Source organism: Pinus tabuliformis, chromosome 4_1 (genome assembly GCF_031772625.1).
Source record: "Pinus tabuliformis cultivar Carrire ecotype Pingquan chromosome 4_1, CPIR1, whole genome shotgun sequence".
Lineage (NCBI taxonomy): Eukaryota > Viridiplantae > Streptophyta > Pinopsida > Pinales > Pinaceae > Pinus > Pinus tabuliformis.
Window position 1 is genome coordinate 660,119,283 of NC_142303.1, and position 16,188 is coordinate 660,135,470.

Below are 16,188 nucleotides of genomic sequence, written 5' to 3' on the forward strand. Positions count from 1 at the left end.
CATTAAACAAGTGTGCCTAAATGGGAGTGCTTTAATTCTAGTAGTGTTTGATTTCTCTCCTCCACATGATTACTTGTCCATATTATTAACAAACAAAAACTTCCTTTTGTCACATCGAGAGCTGTTCCCTCCGCAAGTGGTTCAGATCTCCTCAATGTGATAGCTGAAAAGAATTGTAAGAAATACCATACTTGAGATTGATTGGTGATTATCTTAGGCTTGAGAGTAGAGTTTAGTTGTAGTAAAATACCTTTTCTACCATCCAAGCATGGTCTATTATCAGTTTCCCAAAGCCACGTAATTTGTTGTTTCCCACCTTTGTCAAAATATTCTATGAAATCAAATGTATCAACTAGCATGGCTTCAATTGAATGGAGCTATGATTATCTATCTGGTCATTTCTATGATGCATGTTCTTCGTTCATTTTTGGTTGACATTTGTAGAGTCATTGCCTCGGGTCTATTACTTTTGAGTCATTTCTTCATCATGGAGAAAATCAGATCCCATTTTAATGTTCACCGTTAGTTTTTGCTGGAGGATTTGAGCCAACATCCTGATTCTCTTCATCATGGCTTCCAAACTTTCAAGTTTGTTTTCCACAATCCCAAAGTGGGTTCTCTGTCAGTAATGGGTTGTCTATAGGGATCCCTAATCATCGTGTCTCTGAGGTCATGGGTACCAATCGAGGAGAAAGGGTAGGCGGCATTGCCCTGCCTCCCATGTGAATGGGGACAACTGCATTTTCCCAGCCTCAGAAAGACAGCAGATGCCTCAGTTTTACAGAGGCCCCTTTCTACACAGAACCTTCTCTAAAAACCTTTCAACGTTGAAAGGATAAAACAATTAACTTGCAACGAGGTTAATCAATTTATTTCATAATCACAACCACCTTAAGAACTTTTTACATATGGAAAGTTCAAAATCACATCAAAATTTTCTAAATCCTACCCTACACAATATTTTATTCCAGCATGTTCAAAAACATTTCTTATGAATCACATCAAAATTTTCAAAATTCAACCCTACGTAATATTTAATTCCCGCATGTTCAAAAACATTTCTTATGAATCTCTAGGGATTTCTGTTCTGCAATCGTGAAGTGTCTCAACTGTCACAAAACCTTAAAGAAAATTTTGAAATCTAATGTCCACAAAACCTAAAACAAAGACCATTTTACGCTCAACGGGTTGAAAGCTTGGAACATTTAATCTGCCCCTTCATCTTGAGCTTTGACAAAAGCTTCTTCATCAACATTGCGACCAGCAACACTTTTTGTCTCACTATAGACCGGCAAATGGGCTTTAGAATTTCCATCCTCTATAAGTTGGGCATGGGCATCATCTCCTTTATGTAACTTGTGGCGTTTCTTGGATGACATATCTCTTTCTTCCTTCACTGAATCATCTTTTCTTTTTCCAAGAACATTGTCTTTGCCAGTCTCTGCTGTCTCCTGCTCCTTTGTCTTTGCCATTCCTAACATGGACAGGTGTTTTTTCCCTGACATATGCAGCTCATGAAGATTTTATAGGCTTCCACAGTTAACCTCACAAAGAGAACACCACCCCACCAGTCCTTGTGGCTGCTTTTTCTGTGGCTTTACTACATATTTTAAACCCTTTTCCTTCAACTTTTTTAACCTGGATTGGTGCTTCTTCCCAAACACATGTTGTTTGGGAAGAACTTCCTTTGTGCTACAGGTAACATCACAGAGTGAGCACCACCCAGGGATCTTTGGAGTCTTAGCATCCATATCTTTGATGCCTGGGATCTCCCTATGTGCCCTGTTTTTAGACTTTGGTTGCAATCCAGAATCTGAGTTCTTACCCAACCTGGACTTGAAAATCTGAAAAGCATACCCAATGTTAGTAATAAAAATAGTATGCTCTATAATTTCCAATATGAAGATCAACCTCTCTGCATTTTCCCAGCCTCAGAAAGACAGTAGAGAGGTTATTTTAGTGCCTAGTGAATGTGGTATTTCCCTCAACAATGATAAAGGCTCCCACAATATCAAACATTGCTCAATTAGTAAACAAAAAAAATGGACAAATTACTGAAATAGTAAAAAAAATTTCTGGCACAATAAGAAAAGGTAGAAAAAGAATGGATACACTACTGAATCAGAAAACAAAGTTCAAAGTTGAGAGGCTAAGAAGTGAATGAAAAATGATGGATACATTGCACAATCTGGAATGGAAATTTGAAAAAGAAAATAGATACCTCTTGTTGGCGTGACTGATGTTGATAGATCTGATGTTGAATATTTTATCATATGTTTGTAGGGATTCTAGCAAGTGCTATGGGTTAGTTTTTCCAAGTACTGAAAAGTAATACGTTATTTTTTCAATGTCAATTTGAAATGGACCAGTAAATATTGGTGCCATGCTTTATTGTTTTAGATATCATTTTCTATTTATGTCCCCGTGTTTAAACAACTAAGAGATAGAGAAATTCATCTTTCTCTGAAGAATTTTCGACTTCAAAAGAAGACAAAATGGCACAAGTATAATGGGTTGTCTATAGGGATCCCTAATCATCATGTCCCTGAGGTCATGGGTATCAATTGAGGAGAAAGGGTAGGCGGCATTGCCCTGCCTCCCATGTGAATGGGGACAATTGCATTTTCCCAGCCTCAGAAAGACAGCAGGTGCCTCAGTTTTACAAAGGCCCCTTGCTACAGAGAACCTTCTCTAAAAACATTTCAACGTTTCAAGGATAAAACAATTAACTTGCAAAGAGGTTAATCAATTTTTTCATAATCACAGCCACCTTAAGAACTGTTTACATATGAAAAGTTCAAAATCACATCAAAATTTTCTAAATCCTACCATACGCAATATTTAATTCCAGCATGTTCAAAAACATTTCTTATGAATCACATCAAAATTTTTGAAATTCAACCCTACGTAATATTTAATTCCAGCATGTTCAAAAACATTTCTTGTGAATCTCCAGGGATTTCTATTCTGCAATCGTGAAGTGTCTCAACTGTCACAAAACCTTAAAGAAAATTTTGAAATCTAATGTCCACAAAACCTAAAACACTTGAAAGCTTGGAACATTTAATTTGCCCCTTCATCTTGAGCTTTGACAAAAGCTTCTTCCTCAACTTTGCGACCAACAACACTTTCTGTCTCACCATAGACCGGTAAATGGGCTTCAGAATTTCCATCCTCTATAAGTTGGGCATGGGCAGCATCTCCTTTATGTAACTTGTGGCGTTTCTTGGATGGCATATCTCTTTCTTCCTTCACTGAATCATCTTTTCTTTTTCCAAGAACATTGTCTTTGCCAGTCTCTATTGTCTCCTGCTCCTTTGTCTTTGTCGTTCCTAACATGGACATGTGTCTTTTCCCTAACATATACAGCTCATGAAGATTTTCTAGGCTTCCACAACTAACCTCACAAAGAGAACACCACCCCGCCAGTCCTTGTGGCTACTTTTTCTGTGGCTTTACTACATCTTCTGAACCCTTTTCCTTCAACTTTTTTAACCTGGACTGGTGCTTCTTCCCAAACACATGTTGTTTGTGAATAACTTCCTTTGCGCTGCAGGTAACATCACAGAGTGAGCACCACCCAGGGATCTTTGGAGTCTTAGCATCCATATCTTTGATGCCTGGGATCTCCCTATGTGCCCTGTTTTTAGACTTTGGTTGCCATCCAGAATCTGAGTTCTTACCCAACTTGGACTTGAAAATCTGAAAAGCATACCCAATGTTAGTAATAAAAATAGTATTCTTTATAATTTCCAATACGAAGATCAACCTCTTTTCATTTTCCCAGCCTCAGAAAGAGGTTGTTTTAATGCCTAGTGAATGTGGTATTGCCCTCAACAGTGATAAAGGCTCCCACAATATCAAACATTGCTCAATTTTCCCAGCCTCAGAAAGACAGGAGAGAGGTTGTTTTAGTGCCTAGTGAATGTGGTATTGCCCTCAACAGTGATAAAGGCTCCCACAATATCAAACATTGCTCAATTAGTAAACAAAAAGAATGGACAAATTACTTAAATAGTAAAAAACTTTTCTGGCACAATAAGAAAAGGTAGAAAAACAATGGATACACTATTGAATCAGAAAACAAAGTTCAAAGTTGAGAGGCTAAGAAGTGAATGAAGAAGGATGGATACATTGCACAATCTGGAATGGAAATTTGAAAAAAAAACAGATACCTCTTGTTGGCATGTTGATAGATCTGATGTTGAATATTTTATCATATGTTTGTAGGGATTCTAGCAAGTTCTATGGGTTAGTTTTGCCAAGTACTGAAAAGTACTACGTTATTTTCTCAATGTCAATTTGAAATGGACCAGTAAATATTGGTGCCATGCTTTAGTGTTTTAGAGATCATTTTCTATTTATGTCCCAGTGTTTAAACAACTACGAGATAGAGAAATTCGTCTTTCTCTGAAGAATTTTCAACTTCAAAAGAAGACAAAATGGCACAAGTATTTTTTGTTTTAGGAATTCTCCAACATTTGCACCTCTCTCTGCTGCAGTAGGATCATATTAGAATATCTGAAAATAAATATCTAAACATTTTAATACTCACAATAAATTCCAAAGAGTTAATAATATTAGTACCCTGGATGTGGGATCATATTAGAATATCTGAAAACAAATATCTAAACATTTTAATACTCACAATAAATTCCAAATATCTAAACATTTTAATACTCACAATAAATTCCAAAGAGTTAATAATATTAGTACCCTGGATTTATAATAATGATAGGGTTTAATAATATAATATAATATAATTATTATTTTTATAATATTACTTTTATTTATATCTATCTATCATTATCAATATTAATACGAATGTTAAATCTATACAGTTAATGCCTATTGGGTAATTTCAACTACATTTACTAATATGTTTATGTATTTGATTGGTATAGCTTACCAGTGTGTATTAACCACATTTATTAATTTGGTTGTGCTTTATAACCCTTTGGACTTATAATATGAATAATATGTTGCATTTTCTAATTTTGTGAGCTTATAATATTATTATAAGTTTATAATATAGTATATATTAAGTTGTAGCTTACTGTGTATATCAACCACATTTAATAATGTGGTTTTGCTAGTTGTCAACACTAACAACTACTCATTTATAATTGTACAATGAAGGGCCGATCAATACATGGAACTCATTCTATTATTTTTATAATAATCTGCAATTTATTATTTCTATTATTGACCATATGAAAATCATGGCTACATTAAAATTTTTGAATTTAAGAAATTATTTAATATGATTCAACATATGCCTTCAATTTCTTCAACTACATTGTAATTTGTTGTAATACATATTTATTTCCTTTTAATATATTGTAATACTTTATTATAAATTTAATTTATTATAAAGAAATATTTTTTAATATATTCTAATAATTTCAATTTAAAATAATTTTCCTAACATAATTTAATTACACTATAATTTTTTTTTGGCTATCTCAATTTTTTCATGATGATAACTACCATTAATTCTTACTATGAGTAATAATATTAATGGTTTACTCTTATCAATACTTACAAATTTTAACTTATTTTAGTTAACTAACATAACTACATTAATAAATGTGTTTCATATAATGTTAGCTTATTTGAATGTATCATGACACATATTATAATTATTAGAGGTTGTATTATAGTAATACTTTGTTCACCTAATTAATAAACAACATCATTTTAAATTCTCTAGTATTAAAAAAATGCAAACATAATTCTTAACTATATGAAACTTTTTATTTTTTATTTTTTTTCCATGAGAAAAAAACTAAACATTCTTACATTAATCGTAAAATGTCTTACATGATCTTAGTTCATGATCTAGTCAAAACATAAAATGTCTTACATGATCTTAGTTCATGATCTAGTCAAAACATAAAATGTCTTACATGATCTTAGTTCATGATCTAGTCAAAACATAAAATGAAAGTATTGTTTTGAAATCGAAAACATATAGCATGTTGAGTCGTTGTGGGTGAAAAGTATTGTTTTGAAAATCCAAAACATATAGCATGTTGAGTCGTTGTGGGCTAAAATCATGACAAGACTAAATATAGAATCTAGAAAGTAAAACATGAAATTGAATATATAAATTACCCATAATAAAAGTTAAAATCATGACAAGACTAAATATAGAATCTAACATTATGCTAAACATATAAACTTTAATTATGAAAAAACTTGAATATCAAAACTATCGAATCTCACGACTCATGGGATGGTGAGAGTAGAACTCATTAAGTGGAGGCTTAAATATTCTGATTTGATCAAAGTGTGTATAATTTTGGTGAAGTAAAATTGACAAAATGAAACGAGAAGAGAAGGGATATGCATCGAGAAACTGCAACAAATTTAAGGTCCATAATTCATATTCTGGAATACCATGAAACAAATGAAATATTTAATAAAAAATAACAACACATAGTTCACAAAAAATATTTTGAGCTTCGATCTCCGTAAAATTGTCCTCTCGAATGCCATAGAAATATTTAATAATCAATAACCACACACAATTTACCTAAAAAAAAAGTTTTGAGTTTCAATCTCTGTAAAATTGTATTCTGGAATATTCTAGGATGCCATAAAACTTTTGAAATTTTTAACAACCAACCAACATTGCTCAGTTGTGCACCTCTAAACTCATCCAAAAATAACATCATTTTTAACGCAGGAACTCTCTAAAATCTAATACCAATGTTCATTCAAGTATAACATAATCTATTACCAATGTTCATTCAAGTATAACATTAATGTCAAATTTCTTACTATGCTATTCAACTGACAAAATCTATTACCAATGTTCCTTCAAGGATAACAAGAAAGTGAAATTTCTTACTACATTATTCAAACGAAAATATGGTAATCATTGTTACTTAATTTCAAATCTCAATACTCTGTACATCCCAATCATTTCTGTTTGCTTTCCTGCTGCAGTTCTTATAGGCGGCTCATAGATATAACAAACTTTAACATTACTCTCGGCATTACCGTAGAAAAAAATCTTCCCAAAACACTAAATCCTTTCAAGGGTTTTAGCAAGAGAACCCAGTGCCCTCCACACGTTTTCATTGGAATCACATTCCATCACTCCTTGCTACAAGAAGAAACAACCAGACATGCCAGTGGGCCTTTCCCTTCTCTTTATCTCCCATAGTCTCCAGTGTTGTCCATGCCCTTGTTTCTGGATCAAAAACTTCCGCACTCCACCTGATTAGATCATAGCTAATAATGAAAAAATTGTCGCTGATGAAAGCACCAATGCATTCATCCTGTCCTCGGTTCATGTCGGGAATTGTAATGGTCTACAAACAAATTGTAAACAACTGCGGGTCGTCAAGGGATTTTGATCTTCATCATCTCTGCCGGCAACGTAAATGTAAATGAGTCCATGCCCTGACACAGTGCCAAAAAGGTAAGCCACAACAAAAGTCGTTATACTGTATAAAGATTTTACCCTAACCAACTCTAAGCCCCAACAAAAACCGTTACACTGTAAAACGACTTTACTCTAACCAATCAAAACTCCCGTGGACGATGGATAATATTTGAATCATGTAACACACAGATCAATGGTGAAAAACAGTAACCAACCAAAACTCACGTGGACGGTGAATAATACTTCAATCGTCTAACACAAAGATCAATCGTGAAAAATAGTGGAGAGTGGCAATCAGGGGAGTCTTTCCAAAGGGAAACGCCTTACGGCGTAATTAGATGAAGATTCAACCAATTATGTATTTTTACAAAAGCATTATATCCCATTTAAAATTATATGGTCTTTACCAATACGGTATGGAGGCCTGCACGCTTTCCTGCGGCTATATTCCTGGGACTGTCATCAAAGAAAATTTGCACGGAAACATAATAGATTAAATAGAAACTCTTACAATAGATGTTGTTGAAATGATATGCATAAGGTAAATAAAACTTGATGATGTCGAATTGTAGGTTGCCAGATTGGTTTGAGTCTAGATTACAATTGCGTACAACAGTCCCTTTGTAGCTCCTCTCCACTGAAAAGGGGTTGTTCGGGAACAGATGTATAATTGATCAGTATGTGGGATGTGATCAGACTAACAAACATCTCTTTCTTATTTAAACATCTCTGTCACACACCTTCAGATTTATGTTTTGGGACTCAATACAATATTCTCTTTGTAGATCCTCCTCGTTGAAAAAGAATTGTTTTGAGAGACAAGTTGACAATTGTGCAGTATGTGGGACATGATCAGAGTAACATGCATATTTTTCTTGTGAAAATACCACTGCAACATAACTTCTCAAAAGACAACTAGGTCATTCACCCTGGGGGATTTTAGCCAGAATGGTCATTTTTAGAAAACGTATCGCTATAGGATACCCCTGTACCCTCACACTGGGGCCAAAGCAGAGGTGTTAGCTATCCTTCTTTGTTTACTAAGGGGGATTTGGTATAAACTTTTTACGGTACCTGGATGAGTCAATATTTTCATGAAAAAATGGATAGCTGAAGGAAAATGGCCATCAAAATCTTTGTTACCATACCGTTTTTTGTGGATCAGCGTTTGCAAGGCGAAGAGCCTGCTCCATGGCATCTTTTGAGGGCTTGCAAATTATGGATGTCTTCGGGATTGTAGAGTTATTAGCGGGCATATTCCATTCATTATTGCTTTCAGTAATATTTGAAAGAGGATTAAGTGTCTCAAAGCATATTATGCCTTCAAAGCAATCTTCCAATCCCAGCCTGTTAAGGACCTTTGCAGCATGAACTTTGTCACTGTTTGTAAATATCTGTTTTTGCTGAACAAAGTTACAAGCAGTTAACGAGCACGCTAATAAGTTTCCAAACAAAACCTAGGACTTCATTTAATATCATCGTAAAAAGAATTTGAAGGGATCCATATGATCTTACAATTTTCCTCTGAGGCATGCTTAATAACAAGTTCTTCAGTACAGGATCTGGTTTAAGATTCTCATATGGCAATCTTCCGTGAACAAAACTGTATAAGAAATATTTGTTTCCAGTGAGTGAAGCAGGATAGCGTTTAAGGCCAAAAGCAATCAATGGTATTCCAAACAGTCTAAATAATGAAAGTCAAATCACTAGCATTTTCTTTGATTTTGTCGAAAGTTGAAACGTTAGATAGCTATAAATTTACCAACTAGAAGATGATACAAGATTTCTTAGATACATGTGGTAATCGTCATAGTCAAATTCATAGCCCACTACCTGCGTAGAAAAAAGAATACTCTTAAAATATGCAAGGAATTCATGAACATGAAAGTTGAGAAAAAGGTTCTCAATCCAATTGCAATTCCTAGCCATAACGTTGATCATAATTCCATATTTTAGAAATTGATATCGGTAGTAGTTATTAAATAAAGACTTCTAGAACACCTTATATTTGCATTCATATATTATCATTAGCGGAGCAAGAAGAGAGTTCCTTGAGGCTTAAAGACCACATATGAGAAACAGGGTTTCAGTATCATGAATTTGCAAAAGGTATCCTAGCAGAGTAGTGGCCAGTAAAATCATAGAAAACCATGGAGTAATTATGGATAGTATGTCTCAGATGTTCTGCAGTCATTCCAGGAAGCAGGTTCTGATTGAAAGCAGATCATAACCCCACTCTTAAGCTACTTGCTAACCGATGACACATAAGGGACCCCACTCTTAAGCTACTTGCTAACCAATGTCACATAAGGGGGTTGCTGAATTCCTCAGTAATCAGCTACTGAAGACTCCCAATGCTAAAAAACAGTCATTTTAACCTTAAAAGTTGAAATACCATGTTGAATTATATGAAACAATAGGGATTGAATGCTTACCCTAAGTCCGGCCATGGTTGTCCCATAATTTTTATACAGCTCTCTTGCTCAAGTCAGGGACTCTGCTCTTTTCAACTCCTAGTTTTTGATTCACATAATTTGTCACACAACAACCGAATCACACACACAATTCAAACCTCAAAAGTTACCTCAATGGCTTAAGGGAAGTCTTAATTGCGTCTACAACCCTAGTAGGGGTGGGGTGATCCAACTCTGTGTGTGCAACAGTGCGTTAGTTACAGACAATATATTGGGCGTGTTGAATATGAACACTAAGCCCATAGTCCATCTGGGTCTGATCACCTTCAAGTTACAAAGTTGGAGATGCATATAATAAGCTCACGTAAATTCCAAGAAATTATTTGGTGGTAATCTAAATATGCAACTCCAATCTTTCCGCGTTTCATTTCAGACTCTGGTTTAGATTAAAATCTAAAGATTAACTTTTCCTTAAAAAGAAAACTGAAATTACACAATTTTTTAGGGGTAGATTAGCTACAAGATTACCTCTGATGTTGTTGGTGCATGCTGCAGCTAGTTCGGAGCTTAAGGGATATAATGTGTCATCCAGATCTAGAACAACGGATTGGAATCAGAAACGAATACATACAGCTTTAGCTTAATACCATTGAAAAGGGAAAAACTTAAAAGCCAAAGAAAGAAGTGTGATGCTCACCAAACAGAAGGCAGTCAAATCGAGGGCCCTACTCTGTCACTAGTCGATTCTCAGCCAGCACCATTATGGATGACTCTGCAATACATATACCAAAAAATTATCATCCCGATCTGAAGTATATGCACATCAAAGGCATCAAAACAAGATAATTATGTTCCAATTATAAAACTCTGACAATTTCAGAAGAATCAAAGAAGATTGGCTCCAAAGAATACCAGATATGTTGAATATGGGGAGAAGAGCGAATGCAATAGGAAAGGAGGCAATGTATGTTGAAAGAAAAAAACAAGGACTCGCAGAATAAAATGTAATACAGAGGGGCATAAACAAGCTAACGATGTTAATGAAATGAAGGGGGGAATTGAAGGAGAACATTGGGTGGCTTAAATAGATCTCCGAACGGCTCAGATGAATTGTTGCGAATCTTCCGTATTGTAGTCATAGACTCGTGATCGACTCCGGTCCCCATCTTTTCACATTCATTTGTTGTCACTTTATTGGTGTGAAATTTGTCGAGGATTCCTCCCATTTTCAGGAAACTCAAATTTAAAAATAAACAAGAAGGTAAGCCACAACAAAAGCCGTTATACTGTATAACCAATGAAAAACAGTAACCAACCAAAACTCACGTGGACGGTGAATAATACTTCAATCGTCTAACACAAAGATCAACGGTGAAAAACGGTGGAGAGTGGCAATCAGGGGAGTCTTTTCCAAAGGGAAACGCCTTACGGCGTAATAATATTTATAAATATATTAAATTGATAAATATTTTAATAAATTATTTTAATTATATAAACATTAAGTAAACAATATTTTAATATTATTAAGAGAATGTTTTACTTTTAATTGTTTTTTAAATATCAAGATGGATATTATTTAATAATAGTTAATAATATTTATATGGAGAGATATTTTTGTTTCAAAATAAAAAAATTGAAAATTTTAATTTAATTGTTAATAATTATCTATAAAATATTCTTATTAATAATTAAAGAACTAAGGAGTCATCTACGGAGGGGGAGTTCCTCCCCGAATCTAGGTAAAAAAAATTCAAAAAATCTTGTGGAGACAGTATTTGAATAATGTTTTTTTATCGTGGAAACCTCTGGGCACCTAAAATTTTGAAGTTCCCAAACATAGGTAAAAAGAATTCAAAAAATGTAGAGACAGTATTTGAATCATGTTTTTTATCGTGAAAACGTCTCGGGCACCTAAAATTTTGAAGTTTAACCACTGTAACTTGCATTTACAAAAGACCTTATTTTCTCAAAATATGGCTGGAATTTCCATGACTTTCCGGGCAAAAAATCACTGCTAAAAGTAAACGTCAAAAATTAATAATTAAACAAAATTATGATTAAATAAATTTTATCATCTATATAATTTTCTTTTCATTGATAAATTATAATTACTTTGATTAATCATATATTTTCTTTTCTAATCTTTAAATAGTTTTATCTTTCCTATTTTTAATATGTATACATGGGTAATATAGAAAATTGAAAAAAAAAAAGAGCAAATTTTATTACAGTGTTAAGAAATGAGAGTAAATTTTATTATATACAAAAATACATTAATGAATCAATATAGTACAATATGTACTATGTTTAGTGAATCAACATAGTACACTATGTATTATGTGGTCAACTAGATTTCTTATAGAATGAAAAAAACTAAACCTTGAAAAATAATAAGTAAACAAAATTATGAATAAATAAAATTTAGCATCTATATAATTTTCTTTTCATTAATTAATTTGATTAATCATATATTTTCCTTTCTAGTCTTTAAATGCTTTTATCTCTTCTATTTTTAATAATATATATATATATATATATATATATATATGGGTAATATTAAAAATTGGAAAAAAAAATAGCAAATTTTATTACAGTGTTAAGGAAAAAAGAGTAAATTTTATTATATACAAAAATACATGAAAGTAAATTTTACTATATACAAAAATACATTAGTGAATCATTTTAGTACACTATGTACTATGTTTCCTTCTAGAATAAGAGGATTTGAGTACACTCTTTATTTTTTTACGAAACAGGAGAAATGGTAGAGTAAATTTTATTATATAAAATAATATATTATCAAATCAATGTAATAATATTTATAAATATATTAAAATGATAAATATTTTAATAAATTATTTTAATTATATAAATATTAAGTGTAAACAATATTTTAATATTATTAAGAGAATGTTTTACTTTTAATTGTTTTTTAAATATTAAAATGGATTTTATTCAGTGATAATTAATAATATTTATATGGAGAGATATTAAAAAAAAAATGAAATTTGAAAATTAATTGTTAATAATCATCTATAAAATATTATTATTAATAATTAAAGATAAAAACTAAAATTTATATCAAATACTTATTTTAATAATTATATTTTCTACTTTTCCAACATATTATTAATAAATAAATGAGTCTATGATATAAATTTATATATTACATTAAATTAAAATATAGTAAAAAATACATTATAAAAGATTAATGTTATTGTTATTTTCCTTCCAAGTTAATTGTCTCTGAAAATAACAAATTAATATAAAGTTTTTATAATTCCATTTTCAACCTGAAGAGATCTCTTGTATGATAAATAGATTAGTTTTTCATACGCTTCATTTAAATTTAAATTTTTACAAATTAATTATAATTTTGAACATGTCCACCACGACCATGATGGAAAAATGTTGTCTAGATTTCCTTGGAAAACATGTGATCAAATCCATGGAAATGACCTCCCATTTCCACACTAGAATCGGAATCAACTGTAGTAACCCACCTGTGTGCTTATATTCTGCTTTTACCTGTTGACGATCCAAGCATCTAACCACAAACTCCGCCACTTCCTTCTTTAGATTCAACCAATAATAAAAAATTTCACCATTGTCAATGTCTTCTGGTATCCTCGGTGCCTTAAGTATGGTTTTGCATGGAATTCTTGCAAGATAATCTTCTTGAGCTCACTTTCATTCAAAACATAGATCTTGTCCCTAAATCTAACCAAACCATCCATTGTGAAATGATAGTCAACATCCTGATTACTTGTGTCATGTTGTAACCTGTGCTTAAGATCCATGTACCTGTCATCCTGTTGTCCTTCCTCTGAGACCTGATCCTGTAAACCTGTCCCATAATAACTCATAGTTGCTATATGATACACCTACACTCTGTTACTAAGAACATCTAAAACCCTGTTTTCCTATCCCTTACTGTATCAGATCTTAAAATTAAACTCACTAATCATGGCCAACCATCTAGCTTGCCTGAAATTCATATTCAGTTGGTGAAACAGATACCTCAATCCACCATGGTCGCTCATTAATACAAACCTCCTACCAAGAAGATAGTGCCTCCACATCTTCAATGCACGACTAATTGCTGCCAACTCAAGAGCAATCTGTGTAGGAAAGAATAATGATGAACACTATTAACCAAATGAAAAGGAACACAAATCTGGACTGTAGTTGTAGAGCAAACCAAGGACCGAGGTAAACCTTAGCTCCACATTCAAAACCTTCACTGGTTGCCAACCACCAATGCTGAGTGTTAGTAGTTCAACAAAAAAAATCAGGCAAACAGAGTCCAGCGCCAAGGAGCAAAGGTATGGAATGAAGTGCATCCACGGCAAAGGCAGTAGAGAAGCCTCCTGGATGGAGCCTAGCTGTCGGATCGCCCTCACCCTTCCTCCTTCGTTGATGAGGTGAGGGTTTCAAGGTAACAGTCGCCGAAGTACCATCTTCCCGTGCCACGTCCAACATGATAGAGCAGGGATTAAATGCAAGCAGAGAATGAAAAGACCCAAAAGGATCAGAATTCGATATATGCAATGTGGAAGGACCGAAAGAATTAAGTGTAGTAAGTATAGCTGTCAGCAAACAGGTGTCAAGCACAGATATTGAGGTAGACTTTAGTCCTGAAATTAAACCAAAAACCAAACTATAGCTAAGTCCTAGGGTATTAGTACTTTAGCATGGCGCTTGCTATATAATCATAAACTATGTAACTAAGCATGGTAAGAATTAAAGAATAATTCCGTGTCAGGACTTTAGATAGATAAGTTTAAGTTGCTTGTATTTTATAAAAAAAAATTGCACAGTATATGTATGTATTTATGGGAGTTATGACAAGTGGTATCAAAGCCAAGGATTCAAAAATTGTGGCCTCTGGCAAATTTGTGAATGGGAAATAAACAGATAAAGTGTATTTTTTTATTTTTGTTTAAAAAATAAAACAGTTAATACATTAACCTTTCTTTTATTTCTCTTCTTGTGCTAAGCACAGGAAACAGACGACAGCCAATATGAGGAGAATAGATAGTGTTCCGCACAGGTTTGTGGCAGGTTAGGGACCTGCAACAGGCCCTGAAACTAATCCTGAGTTATGGGTACAGCTTGGAGAGGAGGCTCGTAATACGAACCTTGTGATATTAGAGACAGTACAGGAATTAAAGAATGAGATGGCCCATTTGCAGGAGGATAACGCGAGGTTAACCATGGAACAGGAAAAGATCATAAAGAGCCTATCTGACAAGAAGAATCAGCACCCGTCAAATCCCAGCCCTGAGCAGCAACGAGTGTCGGAGGAACAGGGCTACCACACAGAACAGGAAGAGTCAAAAGGAAGGGAAGAGAATCAAGAAGAAAAGTCGGATAATGCTTCTGAGAAACAAACATCGAAGAGGCAGTGGATAGAATTGCAAGGGGAGTTTCGTAAAATAAAACCGCCACACTTTGATGGAGAATTGGAGGAGGCAGCCGAGGCTTGGTTGATTAATATGAACAAATATTTTCAACTATATGAATACAATCACAACCTCAAGGCACGGCTGGCCATTTTCCAATTACAGGGGAAGGCCACCCTGTGGTGGGAAGAGGTCAAGATTGTACGAGGGGTAAGCGAGCAAAATATAACTTGGGAAAATTTTCAAAAATATTTCAAGGAAAGATACTTGACTGAACGATTTTACGATGAGAAAGCAAGGGAATTCCATGATCTGCGACTTGGACAGCAAACAATGGATGAGTTTATCACCCGATTTACCTCGTTACTCTGTTATGTACCCTACATATGTGAGGAGAAAGCTAAGGTACAATGGTTCGTCAGTAGTTTACCCTTGGCAATGAGGGAAAGAATTGAGTTTGATAACCCAAAAACGATGGATGAGGTGATACGAAAGGCCAAGATGTGTTATCAACAAAATAAGTAGAAGGGAGAGATTTTAGGAAAGAGGTGGATTGATAAGAGAGGTAATAAGATGGATGGAAACACTAAAGGAAATCATGGCAGTGTTAATAAAGGATTCTCCAAAGGCCAAGGTAGCAGAAATTTGCAAAAGAACCCACTCAAATTGTAGCCACCCATGGAAACCAAAATTAGCGAGCAATCTGGAAAAGTTGACAATGAGGGGACGACAAGGCTTCCTGTACAATGCGGGGATGTGGAGGGCCTCACTATGTTAAAAAATGTGCTCAACGAAAGGGTACCGAACAGGTTTCACAAATTTGTGATGCTGGCATTATGATTCTGGTATGGCTCTATGTTACAGGTGTTGTACTTGATGGCAACTCACTCTAGTGGAAATGTTCTGTTCAGGCTCTCAAAATGTTGGAAATTAAGAGGTTCGCAAGTGAATGGTTCAAAAGGTGCGGACCCGC

At 34.0% G+C, this 16,188-nt stretch overlaps 1 pseudogene; it reads right to left on the minus strand.

The window, feature by feature from the left end:
- Window positions 1-3,438: 3,438 nt before the first annotated feature.
- LOC149177816 (uncharacterized protein C24B11.05-like) lies at window positions 3,439-10,976 on the minus strand (annotated as a pseudogene).
- Window positions 10,977-16,188: the final 5,212 nt, after the last annotated feature.